The following is a 15863-nucleotide window of genomic DNA, read 5'->3' on the forward strand; positions in this document are numbered from 1 at the left end:
TTGAGCTAAATCGACCTTAAGGAACAACTAAGGTGGGGGGAGGTGGAAGGATAGAGAGCTAGTGGTAAGGTCAGTGGAGAGGGCATTGATGGCATCAACACCCAGACATTCTGTCCAAATCATCCAATTATGTAAAGATAACATTTTAAAATATCAGTTCCTCAGACTGAGACATGTAATGACAGGGATATAATTTAAGAATATTTAGTGGTATTCATTTAGAGGGAAAAATTAAAAAGAAGGCAAAGCTTTGTTTTTTGTTTTGTTTCACTATTAAAGTGAAATTGAGCAAGTCTTAAGGGTAAATTTAAAAGAATAATGTATTTATATTTGGTTAAGTAGAATGAACACTGAACTCTGGGAGTCAGGATACCTAAGTTCTATTCCTGACCCTGATAGTATTCAGTCTTGAACAAGCCAGTTTACTTTTTCCTTGTCACTCAGTTTTAAATGAAGGACTTGAACCAGAATAGATCCCTTAGGTTTTTGGTGATTCTCAAGTTTCTCATGTTCTTGAAAATATTCTTGAAAACTAGAACAGAAACTAGTTCTGTGCCTTCCATAATTAGGAAGGACAGAAAAAGGTTTTTGTTTGGTGTATAGGACTGAATATACAGGATTTTTTTTTCTTTAGTGCTGTTTGAAGAAAAGAACTTTAGGTACACCATAGAACATTAAATCTGCTAGTTATAGTTGTTGCCAGGTATGCAGAGAACACAAGTTGTTGGTTTGTGAGTATCCTAGAAAAGTTGGAGTTAGAATATTGGAAGGTTTAGTTCATTTTTTAAAAAAAGATTTTAGTAAAATATTAAAAATTTTACAGTTAAAAAATTACTCCCAAAATATGGAATCACTGTAAGGATATTATTCATATTAGGTAAGCAGACATACAAATTCCATGAAAGTATGCTAAAATCCCACTACCCACTACTGTTAACATTTTGGTATATATTCCATCTAACTTTTTCCCCATGTTAATATATATAACACTTAACCAAAATGAGATTTTATACACACTGCTTTGTAACCTACTTTAATGTACTGTGTATCTTCAATGCCTTTCCATTAGATGGAAATAGACATCTTCAGTTATCAGCTCTTTTTTTCTAACTTCTTATTTTGAACTCATTTTAGACTTTTAGAAAACTTAGAAAAATAACACAGACAGTTCTCTTATATCCCTCACTCCTGCATCCCCTAATGCTAACATCTCACATAAATGTAGAACAATTATTAGGGACCAGAAATTAATATTGCTACTAACTAAACGACAGACCTTATTCAAATTTTACCAGTTTTCCTACTAATATCCTTCTTCTGTTCCAGGATCCTATTGAGGATCCCACCTGACATCCCACCTGTTTGTCTCTTCCAGTATGTAACAATGTCTCACTTTCTCCATAGTCTCCTTCCAGCTTGTAAGTGTCTTGGTCTTTCCTTGTTTTTCATGACCTTGACATGACTACTCAAGAATATTGAGCAGTAATTTTGTGTCATGTTCCTTAATTTGGGTTTGATGTTTTCTTAAGTTTGGAATGAGGGCATACATTTTTGGCAAGAATAACACAAAAATGGTACCATATCCTTCTCAGTGAATCATATTAAGGGATTCTTGATATCAATATTTCTTATTACTGGTGATATTTATCTTAATCATTTGGTTAAGTTGGTATCTGCAGGGTTTCTCTACTTTACACTTACTATCTTTTTCCCTTTGTAGTTAATAAGTATCTTCAAGGGAGATACTTTGAGAGTATTTGGCATCATTTTATTTTATTTTTAAAAAAATTTAAATTCATTTTAATTGGAGTATAGTTGCTTAACAATGTTGTGTATTTGGCATCATTTTAAATGGGTGTATTCCTATAGTTTTTTGAGTGGCTCCCCCACCCTGCCCCTTGATTGCAGAGGTATTGACACTTGTCAAACAAGGTCAAACAGAATTACATTGTTTGAAGTAAAAAGTGAAAATTCTTAGACCCTCTCCGCAATTCCTTTTCTCCATGTAGTCACTGTAAACAGTTTGATGTTTCTCTTTCTAGACACTTAACTCCATGTTTAGGAAACATCTATATATATCTCTATACATTTATATACATGTGTGTATGTTGAATTAGGAAACTCAAATTTGTAGAAATATATAAAGTAAATATAATTTAGGTTTTCATTTAATTTACAAAAATGAAATTTTATTATTTTAAACTTGCTTTTTCGGGCTACAGTATTTTATGATATTCTGACTGCATAGAATGGTATAGATGTATCTTTATTGATAGACATTTAGGTGGACGTTTTTTCACAGTTACAAGTAACATTGTGCACACAGTGGAATATATATATATATATATTTTCACAGTAGGGCAGGTGTGGCTAAATGATAGATTCCATCATTTCTTTAAACTATTCCCCTATTGATGGACATTCAGTTTTTTTTTCCTGATATGAATAACTTTGTACATGAAATGTGTAGATGGCAAAAGCTTTAAAATGATTTCTAATAGATTATATAGTAAAAATTGAAATAGTAAAAATGGGTATGTAGTGAAAAATAAATACAGGGGTCTTTCCACTGTTAACAATGTATTTTGAATCCTTTCAGAGGTTTTCTACTCAAATGTAAGCATATACATATATATCTCCTCTTCATTCTCTTCCCTTCTTCCTTTATAAATGGTAGCATACAGTACTTACTGTTCTGTACCTTTTGTTTTTTTGTGTGTTTTTTTTAGTATTAGTTGTTTTTTTTTTTGTTTGTTTGTTTTATACTACAGGTTCTTATTAGTCATCAATTTTATGCACATCAGTGTATACATGTCAATCCCAATCGCCCAACTGAGCACACCAACATCCCCACCCCACCGCAGTTTTCCCACCTTGGTGTCCATACATTTGTTCTCTACATCTGTGACTCAACTTCTGCCCTGCAAACTGGTTCATCTGTACCATTTTTCTAGGTTCCACATACATGCGTTAATATACGATATTTGTTTTTCTCTTTCTGACTTACTTCACTCTGTATGACAGTCTCTAGATCCATCCACGTCTCAACAAATGACCCAATTTCGTTCCTTTTTATGGCCGAGTAATATTCCATTGTATATACGTACCACAACTTCTTTATCCATTCGTCTGTTAATGGGCATTTAGGTTGCTTCCATGACCTGGCTGTTGTAAATAGTGCTGCAATGAACATTGGGGTGCATGTGTCATTATAAATTATGGCTTTCTCTGGGTATATGCCCAGTAGTGGGATTGCTGGATCATATGGTAATTCTATTTCTATTTTTTTAAGGAACCTCCATACTGTTCTCCATAGTGGCTGTATCAATTTGCATTCCCAACAACAGTGCAAGAGGGTTCCCTTTTCTTCGCACCCTCCCCAGGATTTGTTGTTTGTAGATTTTCTGATGATGCCCATTCTAACTGGTGTGAGGTGATACCTCATTGTAGTTTTGATTTGCATTTCTCTAATAATTAGTGACATTGAGCAGCTTTTCATGTACTTTTTGGCCATCTGTATGTCTTCTTTGGAGAAATGTCTATTTAGGTCTTCTGCCCATTTTTGGGTTGGGTTGTTTGCTTCTTTAATATTGAGCTGCATGAGCTGTTTATATATATTTTGAAGATTAATCCTTTGTCCGTTGATTCATTTGCAAATATTTTCTCCCATTCTGAGGGTTGTCTGTTCGTCTTGTTTATGGTTTCCTTTGCTGTGCAAAAGCTTTGAAGTTTCATTAGGTCCAATTTGTTTATTTTTGTTTTCATTTCCATTACTCTAAGAGGTGGATCAAAAAAGATCTTGCTGTGATTTATGTCAAAGAGTGTTTTTCCTATGTTTCCCTCTGAGAGTTTTATAGTGTCTGGTCTTACATCTAGGTCTCGAATACATTTTGAGTTTATTTTTGTGTATGGTGTTAGGGAGTGTTGTAATTTTATTCTTTTACATGTAGCTGTCCAGTTTTCCCAGCACCACTCATTGAAGAGACTGTCTTTTCTCCATTGTATATCTTTGCCTCCTTTGTCATAGATTAGTTGACCATAGGTGTGTGGGTTTATCTCTGGGCTTTCTGTTTTGTTCCACTGATCTATCTTTCTGTTTTTGTGTCAGTACCATATTGTCTTGATTACTGTAGCTTTGTAGTCTAGTCTGAAGTCAGGGAGTCTGATTCCGCCAGCTCCATTTTTTTCCCTCAAGACTGCTTTGGCTATTCGGAGTCTTTTGTGTCTCCATACAAATTTTAGGATGATTTGTTCTAGTTCCGTAAAAAATGCCATTGGTAATTTGATAGGGATTGCATTGAATCTATAGATTGCTTTGGGTAGTATAGTCATTTTCACAGTATTGATTCTTCCAATCCAAGAACATGGTATATCTATCTCTCCATCTGTTGGTATCATCTTTAATTTCTTTCATCAGTGTCTTATGGTTTTCTGCATACAGGTCTTTTGTCTCCCTAGGTAGGTTTATTCCTAGGTATTTTATTCTTTTTGTTGCAGTGGTAAATGGGAGTGTTTCCATAATTTCTCTTTCAGATTTTTCATCATTAGTGTATACGAATGCAAGAAATTTCTGTGCATTAATTTTGTATCCTGCAACTTTACCAAATTCATTGATTAGCTCTAGTAGTTTTCTGGTGGCATTTTTAGGATTCTCTATGTATACTATCATTATCATGTCATCTGCAAACAGTGACAGTTTTACTACTTCTTTTCCAATTTGTATTCCTTTTATTTCTTTTTCTTCTCTGATTGCCTTGGCTAGGACTTCCAAAATTATGTTGAATAATAGTGGTGAGAGTGGACATCCTTGTCTCGTTCCTGATCTTAGAGGAAATGCTTTCAGTTTTTCACCATTGAGAATGATGTTTGCTGTGGGTTTGTCGTATATGGCCTTTATTATGTTGAGGTAGGTTCCCTCTATGCCCACTTTCTGGAGAGTATTTATCATAAATGGGTGTTGAATTTTGTCACAAGCTTTTTCTGCATCTATTGAGATGATCATATGGTTTTTATTCTTCAATTTGTTAATATGGTGTATTGCATTGATTGATTTGCATATATTGAAGAATCCTTGCATCCCTGGGATAAATCCCACTTGATCATGGTGTATGATCCTTTTAATGTGTTGCTGGATTCTGTTTGCTAGTATTTTGTTGAGGATTTTTGCATCTATATTCATCAGTGATATTGGTCTGTAATTTTCTTTTTGTGTAATATCTTTGTCTGGTTTTGGTATCAGGGTGATGATGGCCTCATAGAATGAGTTTTGGAGTGTTCCTTTCTCTGCAATATTTTGGAAGAATTTGAGAAGGATGGGTGTTAGCTCTTCTCTAAATGTTTGATAGAATTCACCTGTGAAGTCATTTGGTCCTGGACAATTGTTTGTTGAAAGATTTTAAATCACAGTTTCAATTTCATAACTTGTGATTGGTCTGTTCATATTTTCTATTTCTCCCTGGTTCAGTCTTGGAAGGTTATACCTTTCTAAGAGTTTGTCCATTTCTTCCAGTTGGTCCATTTTTTTGGCATATAGTTGTTTGTAGTGTTCTCTTAGGATGCTTTGTATTTCTGCAGTGTCTGTTGTAACTTCTCCTTTTTCATTTCTAATTTTATTGATTTGAATCTTCTCCCTCTTTTTCTTGATGAGGCTGGCTAAAGGTTTATCAATTTTGTTTATCTTCTCAAAAAACCAGCTTTTAGTTTTATTGATCTTTGCTATTGTTTTCTTTGTTTCTATTTCATTTATTTCTGCTCTGATCTTTATGATTTCTTCTGGTAACTTGGGGTATGTTTGTTCTTCTTTCTCTAGTTCATTTAGGTGTAAGTTTAGATTGTTTACTTGAGATTTTTCTTGTTTCTTGATGTAGGCTTGTATAGCTATACGCTTCCCCTTAGAACTGCTTTTGCTGCCTCCCACAGGTTTTGGGTCGTTGTGTTTTCATTGTCACTTCTCTCTCGGTATTTTTTGATTTCCTCTTTGATTTCTTCAGTGATCTCTTGGTTATTTAGTAATGTATTGTTTATCCTCGATGTGTTTGTGTTTTTTACGTTTTTTTCCCTGTAATTCATTTCTAATCTCTTAGTGTTGTGGTTAGAAAAGATGCTTGAAATGATTTCAATTTTCTTAAATTTACTGAGGCTTGATTTGTGATCCAAGATGTGATCTATCCTGGAGAATGTTCCATGCACACTTGAGAAGAAAGTGTAATCTGCTGTTTTTGGATGGAATGTCCTATAAATATCAGTTCAATCTATCTGGTTTATTGTGACGTTTAAAGCTTATGTTTCCTTATTTGTTTTCATTTTGGATGATCTGTCCATTGGTGTAAGTGAGGTGTTAAAGTCCCTCACTATTATTGCGTTACTGTCGATTTCCTCTTTTATAGCTGTTAGCAGTTGCTTTATGTATTGCGGTGCTCCTATGTTGGGTGCATATATATTTATAATTGTTATATCTTCTTCTTGGATTGATCCTTTGATCATCATGTAGTGGCCTTCCTTGTCTCTTGTAACATTCTTTATTTTAAAGTCTATTTTATCTGATATGAATATAGCTACTCCAGCTTTCTTTTGATTTCCATTTGCATGGAATATCTTTTTCCATCCCCTCACTTTCAGTCTGTATGTGTCCCTAGGTCTGAAGTAGGTCTCTTGTAGACAGCATATATATGGGTCTTATTTTTGTATCCATTCAGCAAGCCTGTGTCTTTTGGTTGGAGCATTTAATCCATTCACGTTTAAGGTAATTATCGATATGTATGTTTTATGACCATTTTCTTAATTGTTTTGAGTTTGTTTTTGTAGGTCCTTTTCTTCTCTTGTGTTTCCCACTTAGAGAAAAGTTCCTTTAGCATTTGTTGTAGAGCTGATTTGGTGGTGCTGAATTCTCTTAGCTTTTGCTTGTCTGTAAAGTTTTTGATTTCTCCATCGAATGTGAATGAGATCCTTGCTGGGTAGAGTAATCTTGGTTGTAGGTTCTTCCCTTTCATCACTTTAAGTATATCATGCCACTCCCTTCTGGCTTGTAGAGTTTCTGCTGAGAAATCAGCTGTTAACCTTATGGGAGTTCCCTTGTATGTTGTCATTTTTCCCTTGCTGCTTTCAATAATTTTTCTTTGTCTTTAATTTTTGCCAATTTGATTACTATGTGTCTCGATGTGTTTCTCCTTGGGTTTATCCTGTATGGGACTCAATGAGCTTCCTGGACTTGGGTGGCTCTTTCCTTTCCCATATTAGGGAAGTTTTCGGCTATAATCTCTTCAAATATTTTCTTGGGTCCTTTTTCCCTCTCTTCTCTTTCTGGGACCCCCATAATGCGAAGGTTGTTGCATTTAATGTTGTCCCAGAGGTCTCTTAGGCTGTCTTCATTTCTTTTCATTCTTTTTTCTTTAGTCTGTTCCGCAGCAGTGAATTCCACCATTCTGTCTTCCAGGTCACTTATCCGTTCTTCTGCCTCAGTTACTCTGCTATTGATTCCTTCAACTGTAGTTTTCATTTCAGTTATTGTATTGTTCATCTCTGTTTGTTTGTTCTTTAATTCTTCTAGGTTTTTGTTAAACATTTCTTACATCTGCTCAATCTTTGCCTCCATTCTTTTTCCAAGGTCTTGGATCAACTTCACTATCATTATTCTGAATTCTTTTTCTGGAAGGTTGCCTATCTCCACTTTATTTAGTTGTTTTTCTGGGGTTTTGTCTTGTTCCTTTATCTGGTATATAGCCCTTTGCTTTTTCGTCTTGTCTATATTTCTGTGAATGTGGTTTTTGTTCCACAGGCTGCAGGATTGTAGTTCTTCTTGCTTCTGCTGTCTGCCCTCTGGTGGATGACGCTATCTAAGAGGCTTGATGGGAGGGACTGGTGGTGGATAGAGCTGACTGTTGCTCTGGTGGGCAGAGCTCAGTAAAACTTTAATCCACTTGGCTGTTAATGGGTGGGCATGGGTTCCCTCCCTGTTGGTTGTTTGGCCTGAGGCAACCCAACACTGGAGCCTGCCTGGGCTCTTTGGTGGGGCTAATGGCAGACTCTGAGAGGGCTCACGCCAAGGAGTACTTCCCAGAACTTATGCTGCCAGTGTCCTTGTCTCCACAGTGAAACAGTGCCACCCCCCGCCACTGCAGGAGACCCGCCAACAGTAGCAGGTAGGTCTGGTTCAGTCTCCCCTGGGTCCCAATATGCACACTACTTTGTGTGTGTCCTCCAAGAGTGGAGTCTCTGTTTCCCCCAGTCCTGTCGAAGTCCTGCAATCAATTCCCTCTGGGCTTCAACATCTGATTCTCTAGGAATTCCTCCTCCTATTGCCGGACCCCCGGTTGGGAAGCCTGACGTGGGGCTCAGAACCTTCACTCCAGTGGGTGGACTTCTGTGGTATAAGTGTTCTCCAGTCTGTGAGTCACCCACCCCGCCGTTATGGGATTTGAGTTTACTGTGATTGTGCCCCTCCTACCATCTCATTGTGGCTTCTCCTTTGTCTTTGGATGTGGGGTGTCTTTTTTGGTGAGTTCCAGTGTATTCCTGCCGATGATTGTCCAGCAGTTAGTTGTGATTCTGGTGTTTTCGCGAGAGGGAGTGAGAGCACGTCCTTCTACTCGGCCATCTTGGTTCCTCCCACCTTTTTTTTCTTCTTTAAAAATACAACTTGAAGAATGTTCCATAGCAGTACATATAGATATCTGCCCCCCTTTTTTATAATGGCTGCATTGAATTTATGTACCATGATTTATTCAACTCTTCTTATGGAGCATTTAGGTTGTTTCCAGTCTCTTATTTATTTATTATTTTTTAATTTAAATTTTATTTTTATTTATTTATTATTTAAAACATAATTAATTTAGTTGTGTTGGGTCTTAGTTGCGGCAGGTGGGCTCCTTAGTTGCCACACGTGGGCTCCTTAGTTGCCGCAAGTGGGGCTCCTTAGTTACGGCAGGCGGGCTCCTTACGTGGGCACATGTCCAGTCTTTTATTATTATAAATAATGCTGTAAATAAAATACTTGTATATATTTCTGTTTATCTGAGGTACAAATTCCTAGAAGTGGGAATTTCTGAGTCAAAGGTTATATAAATTAAAAATTTTAATAACTATCAAAATTGTCCTTCTGAGAGGATAGGCTAATTTAATTTCTACAATAATACCTAATTAAACTTTTTATTATTATTATTATTTGTTTTTTAAATTTTTGGCTCTGTTGGGTCTTCGTTGCTGAGTGCAGGCTTTCTCTAGTTGTGGCGAGCGGGGGCTACTCTTCTTTGTGGGGTGCGGGCTTCTCATTGTGGTGGCTTCTCTTGTTTCAGAGCATGGGCTGTAGGAGGGCTGGCTTCAGTAGTTCCAGCACACGGGCTCAGTAGTTGTGGCATGCGGGCTCTAGAGTGCAGGCTCAGTAGTTGTGGCTCACGGGCTTGGTTGCTCCGCAGCATGTGGGGTCTTCCTGGACCAGGGATCGAACCCATGTCTCCTGCAATGGCAGGAGGATTCTTAACCACTGTGCCACCAGGGAAGTCCCTAATAATACCTAGTTTTAACATAATGTTTTACATAAAGCTTTATTGAGTTCAGCTCATTTATGGAGCCATATTGAGCTTCAGGTGAGCAAACTCAGAAAGCCTTATATATAATCAAATATGTGTAACCTTCCTTACTTACCTGTGATGGAACTTTATGTAAATTTTTTTTTTTTAATTTTTACTGTAGTATAGTTGATTTACAATGATGTGTTAGTTTCAGGTGTACATCAATATGAATCAGTTATACATATATCCACTCTTTTTTTAGATTCTTTTCCCATAGAGGCTATTACAAAGTATTGAGTAGAGTTCCCTCTGCTCTACAGTAGGTTCTTATTCGTTATTTATTTTATAGGTAGTAGTGTCTAATATCTTTTATAAAAAATATCTTTTAATATCTTTATTGGAGTATAATTACTTTACAATGGTGTGTTAATTACTGCTTTATAACAAAGTGAATCAGCTATATGTATACATATATCCCCATATCTCCTCTCTCTTGCGTCTCCCTATCCCACCCTTCTAGGTGGTCACAAAGCACTGAGCTGATCTCCCTGTGCTATGTGGCTGCTTCCCACTAGCTAGCTATTTTACATTTGGTAGTATATATTAGTCCATACCACTCTCTCATTTCGTCCCAGCTCACCCTTCCCCCTCCCTGTGTCCTCAAGTCCATTCTCTACATCTGCATCTTTATTCCAGTTCTGCCCCTAGGTTCATAAGAACCTTTTTTTTTTTTAGATTCCATATATATGTGTTAGCATACGGTATTTGTTTTTCTCTTTCTGACTTCACTCTGTATGACAGACTCGAGGTCCATCCTCCTCACTACAAATAACTGAATTTCTTTCTTTTTATGGGTAATATTCCATTTTATGTATGTGCCATATCTTCTTTATCCATTCATCTGTCGATGGACACCTTGGTTGCTTCCATGTCCTGGCTATTGTACATAGAGCTGCAGTGAACACTGTGGTATATGTCTCTTTCTGAATTACGGTTTTCTCAGGGTATATGCCCAGTAGTGGGATTGCTGGGTCATATGATAGTTCTATTTTTAGTTTTTTAAGGAACCTCCATGCTGTTCTCCATAGTGGCTGTATCAATTTACATTCCCACCCACAGTGCAAGAGGGTTCCCTTTTCTCCACATCCTCTCCAGCATTTCTTGTTTGTAGATTTTTTGATGATGGCCATTCTAACTGGTGTGAGGTGATACCTCATTGTAGTTTTGATTTGCATTTCTCTAATGATTAGTGATGTTGAGCATCCTTTCATGTGTTTGTTGGCAATCTGTATATCTTCCTTGGAGAAATGTCTATTTAGGTCTTCTGCCCATTTTTGGATTGGGTTGTTTGTTTTTTTGATATTGAGCTGCATGAACTGCTTGTAAATTTTGGAGATTAATAATTTGTCAGTTGCTTCATTTGCAAATATTTTCTCCCATTCTCAGGGTTATCTTTTCATCTTGTTTATGGTTTCCTTTGCTGTGCAAAAGCTTTTAAGTGTCATTAGGTCCCATTTGTTTATTTTTGTTTTTATTTCCATTTCTCTGGGAGGTGGGTCAAAAAGGATCTTGCTGTGATTTATGTCATAGAGTGTTCTGCCTTTGTTTTCCTCTAAGAGTTTTATAGTGTCTGGGCTTAACATTTAGATCTTTAATCTATTTTGAATATATTTTTGTGTATGGTGTTAGGGAGTGTTCTAATTTCATTCTTTTACATGTAGCTGTCCAGTTTTCCCAGCACCACTTGTTGAAGAGACTGTCTTTTCTCCATTGTATATCTTTGCCTCCTTTGTCATAGATTAGTTGACCATAGGTGCATGGGTGTATCTCTGGGCTTTCTATCTTGTTCCATTGATCTATGTTTCTGTTTTTGCACCAGTACCATATTGTCTTGATTACTGTAGCTTTGTAGTCTAGTCTGAAGTCAGGGAGTCTGATTCCTCCAGCTCCGTTTTTTTTCCCTCAAGACTGCTTTGGCTATTCGGAGTCTTTTGTGTCGCCATACAAATTTTAGGATGATTTGTTCTAGTTCCGTAAAAAATGCCATTGGTAATTTGATAGGGATTGCATTGAATCTATAGATTGCTTTGGGTAGTATAGTCATTTTCACAGTATTGATTCTTCCAGTCCAAGAGCATGGTATATCTGATTCTCAATCTGTTGGTATCATCTTTAATTTCTATCATCAGTGTCTTACAGTTTTCTGCATACAGGTCTTTTGTCTCCCTAGGTAGGTTTATTCCTAGGTATTTTATTCTTTTTGTTGCAGTGGTAAATGGGAGTGTTTCCATAATTTCTCTTTCAGATTTTTCATCATTAGTGTATACGAATGCAAGAGATTTCTGTGCATTAATTTTGTATCCTGCTACTTTACCACATTCATTGATTAGCTCTAGTAGTTTTCCGTTAGCATCCTTAGTATTCTCTGTGTGTAGTATCATGTCATCTGCAAACAGTGGCAGTTTTCCTTCTTCTTTTCCGATTTGGATTCCTTTTATTTCTTTTTCTTCTCTGATTGCTGTGGCTAAAACTTCCAAAACTATGTTGAAAAACAGTGGTGAGAGTGGACAACCTTGTCTTGTTCCTGATCTTAGTGGAAATGGTTTCATTTTTTCACCATTGAGAACAATGTTGGCTGTTGGTTTCTCATATATGGCCTTTATTATGTTGAGGTAAGTACCCTGTATGCCTACTTTCTTGAGGGTTTTTATCATAAATGGTGTTGAATTTTGTTGAAAGATTTTAATACATCTGTTGAGATGATCATATGGTTTTTCTGCTTTGATTTGTTAATATGGTGTATCACATTGATTGGTTTGCATATATTGAAGAATCCTTGCATTCCTGGGAGAAACCTTACTGGATCATAGTGTATGATCCTTTTAATGTGCTGTTGGATTCTGTTTGCTAGTATTTTGTCCAGGATTTTTGCATCTGTGTTCATCGGTGATATTGGCCTGTAGTTTTCTTTCTTTGTGACATCCTTGTCTGGTTTTGGTATCAAGGTGATGGTGGCCTCGTAGAATGAGTTTGGGAGTGTTCCTCCCTCTGCTATATTTTGGAAGACTTTGCGAAGGACAGGTGTTAGCTCTTCTCTAAATGCTTGATAGAATTCACCTGTGAAGCCATCTGGTCCTGGGTTTTTGATTATTGGAAGATTTTTAATCACAGTCTCAATTTCAGTGCTTGTGATTGGTCTGTTTTTATTTTCTATTTCTTCCTAGTTCAGTCTCAGAAGGTTGTGCTTTTCTAAGAATTTGTCCATTTCTTCCAGGTTGTCCATTTTATTGGCATATAGTTGCTTGTAGTAATCTCTTATGATCCTTTGTATTTCTGCAGTGTCAGTTGTTACTTTTCCTTTTTCATTTCTAATTCTGTTGATCTGAGTCTTCTCCCTTTTTTTCTTGATGAGTCTGGCTAATGGTTTATCAATTTTGTTTATCTTCTGAAAAAGTCAGCTTTTATTTTATTTTATTTATTTATTTTTTTGTGGTACGCGGGCCTCTCACTGTTGTGGCCTCTCCCGTTGTGGAGCACAGGCTCCGGACGTGCAGGCTCAGTAGCCATGGCTCACAGGCCCAGCCACTCTGCGGCATGTGGGATCTTCCCGGACCGGTGCACAAACCCGTGTCCCCTGCATCAGCAGGTGGACTCTCAACCACTGCGCCACCAGGGAAGCCCCAAAACCAGCTTTTAGTTTTATTGATCCTTGCTATTGTTTCCTTCATTTCTTTCTGATCTGATCGTTATAATTTCTTTCCTTCTGCTAACTTTGGGATTTTCTTGTTCTTCTTTCTCTAATTGCTTTAGGTGTAAGGTTAGGTTGTCTATTTGAGATGTTTCTTGTTTCTTGAGGTAGGATTGTATTGCTGTAAACTTCCCTCTTAGAACTGTTTTTGCTGCATCCCATAAGTTTTGAAGTGTCGTGTTTTCAGTGTCATTTGTTTCTAGGTATTTTTTGGTTTCCTCTTTGATTTCTTCAGTGATCTCTTGGTTATTTAGCAGTGTTGTTTAGCCTCCATGTGTTTGTATTTTTTACAGATTTTTTTCTTGTAATTGATATCTAGTCTCATGGCATTGTAGTCAGAAAAGATACCTGATACAATTTCAGTTTTCTTAAATTTACCAATGCTTGGTTTGTGACCCAAGATATGATCTGGCCTCGAGAATGTTGCATGAGCACTTGAGAAGAAAGTGTATTCTGCTGTTTTGGGATGGAATGTCCTATAAATATCAATTAAGTCTATCTTGTTTAATGTATCATTTAAAGCTTGTATTTCCTTTTTTATTTTCATTTTGGATGATCTGTCCATTGGTGAAAGTGTGGTGTTAAAGTCCCCTACTATGGTTGTGTTATTCTCGATTTCCCCTTTTATGGCTGTTAGCCTTTGCCTTATGTATGCAGGTGCTCCTATGTTGGGTGCATAAATATTTACAATTGTTATATCTTCTTCTTGGATTGAGCCCGTGATCATTATGTAGTGTCCTTCTTTTTCCCTTGTAATAGTCTTTATTTTAAAGTCTATTTTGTCTGATATGAGAATTGCTACTCCAGCTTTCTTTTGATTTCCGTTTGCATGGAGTATCTTTTCCCATCCCCTTACTTCCAGTCTGTATGTGTCCCTAGGTCTGAAGTGGGTCTCTTGTAGACAGCATATATATGGGTGTTGTTTTTGTATCCATTCAGCTAGTCTGTGTCTTTTGGTTGGAGTATTTAATTCATTTACATTTAAGGTAGTTATCAATATGTATCTTCCTATTACCATTTTCTTAATTGTTTTGTGTTTCTTATTGTAGATCTTTTTCTTCTCTTGTGTTCCTGCCTAAAGAAGTTCCTTTAGCATTTGTTGTAAGGCTGGTTTGGTGATGCTGAATTCTCTTAGCTGTTGATTGTCTGTAAAGGCTTTAATTTCTCTATTGAACCTGAATGAGATCCTTGCTGGGCAGAGTAATCTTGGTTGTAGGTTTTTCCCTTTCATCTCTTTAAATATGTCTTGTCATTCCCTTTTGGCTTGCAGACTTCCTGCTGAAAGATGAGTTGTTAACCTTATGGGGATTCCCTTGTTTGTTTGTTGTTTTTCCCTTGCTGCTTTTAATATTTTTTCTTTGTTTTTAGTTTTTGATAGTTTGATTAATATGAGTCTTGGCATGTTTCTCTTTGGATTTATCCTGTATGGGACACTCTGGGCTTGATTAACTATTTCCTATCCCATATTAGGCAAGTTTTGAACTAAAATCTCTTCAAATATTTTCTCAGTCCCTTTCTTTTTTTCTTCTTCTTCTGGGACCCCTATACTTCGAATGTTGGTGCGCATTTAATGTTGTCCCAGAGGTCTCTGAGACTGTCCTCAATTCTTTTCACTCTTTTTTCTTTATTCTTCTATGCAGTACTTATTTCCACTGTTTTATCTTCCAGGTCACTTATCCATTCTTCTGCCTCAGTTATTCTGCTTTTGCTTCCTTCTAGAGCAATTTTAATTTCACTTATTGTGTTGTTCATCATTGTTTGTTTGCTCTTTAGTTCTTCTAGTTCCTTGTTTAGGGTTTCTTGTATTTTCTCCATTCTCTTTCCAAGATTTTGGATCATCTTTACTCTCATTACTCTGAATTCATTTTCAGGTAGACTGCCTATTTCCTCTTCATTTGTTTGGCCTGGTTGGTTTTTACCTTGCTCCTTCATCTGCTGTGTATTTCTTTGTCTTCTCATTTTGCTTAAGTTACTGTGTTTAGGGTCTCTTTTTCGCAGGCTGCATCTTCTTAGTTCCCACTGTTTTTGGTGTCTTCTCCCAGAGGCTAAGGTTCGTTTAGTTGGGTTGTGTAGGCTTCTTGGTGGAGGGGACTGGTGCCTGTGTTCTGGTGCATGATGGTGGATCTTGTCTTTTTGGTGGCTAGGACTACGTCCGGTGGTGTGTTTTGGGGTGTGTGTTACCTTATTATGATTTTAGGCTGCCTCTCTGTTAATGGGTGGGTTTGCGTTCCTGTCTTGCTAGTGTTTGGCATAGGGTGTCCGGCCCGGCACTGTAGCCTGCTGGTCGTTGCCTGGAGCTGCGTCTTAGCATTGAGGTGGAGATCTCTTGGAGAGTGTTTGTTGTTTGACATTACATGGAGCCAGGAGGTCTCCGGTGGACCAATGTCCTGAACTCGGTTCTCCCACCTCAGAGCCACAGGCCTGACACCCGGCCAGAGCAACACGACCCTGTCAGCCACATGGCTCAGAAGAAAAGGGAGAAAAAAATAAAGAAAAAAGTAAGATAAAATAGAGTTATTAAAATAAAAAATAATTATTAAAAATAAAAAAATTAAAAAGTAATAAAAAAGAAAAAAAAAGAAAGAAAGAAATAAGAGAGCAACCATACC

The 15863-nt window shown here is 37.0% G+C and overlaps 1 protein-coding gene across 4 annotated transcripts in view; it reads left to right on the forward strand.

The window, feature by feature from the left end:
- The window catches only part of UBR1 (ubiquitin protein ligase E3 component n-recognin 1), a 169634-nt gene that overhangs the window by 8190 nt on the left and 145581 nt on the right, over positions 1-15863 (forward strand). The gene's annotated exons all lie outside the window — the stretch shown is intronic.

The sequence above is a fragment of the Delphinapterus leucas genome, chromosome 2, assembly GCF_059928025.1.
Source record: "Delphinapterus leucas isolate spDelLeu-1000000601 "Yukka" chromosome 2, BTC_Dleu_Yukka2, whole genome shotgun sequence".
Taxonomy (NCBI): Eukaryota; Metazoa; Chordata; class Mammalia; order Artiodactyla; family Monodontidae; genus Delphinapterus; species Delphinapterus leucas.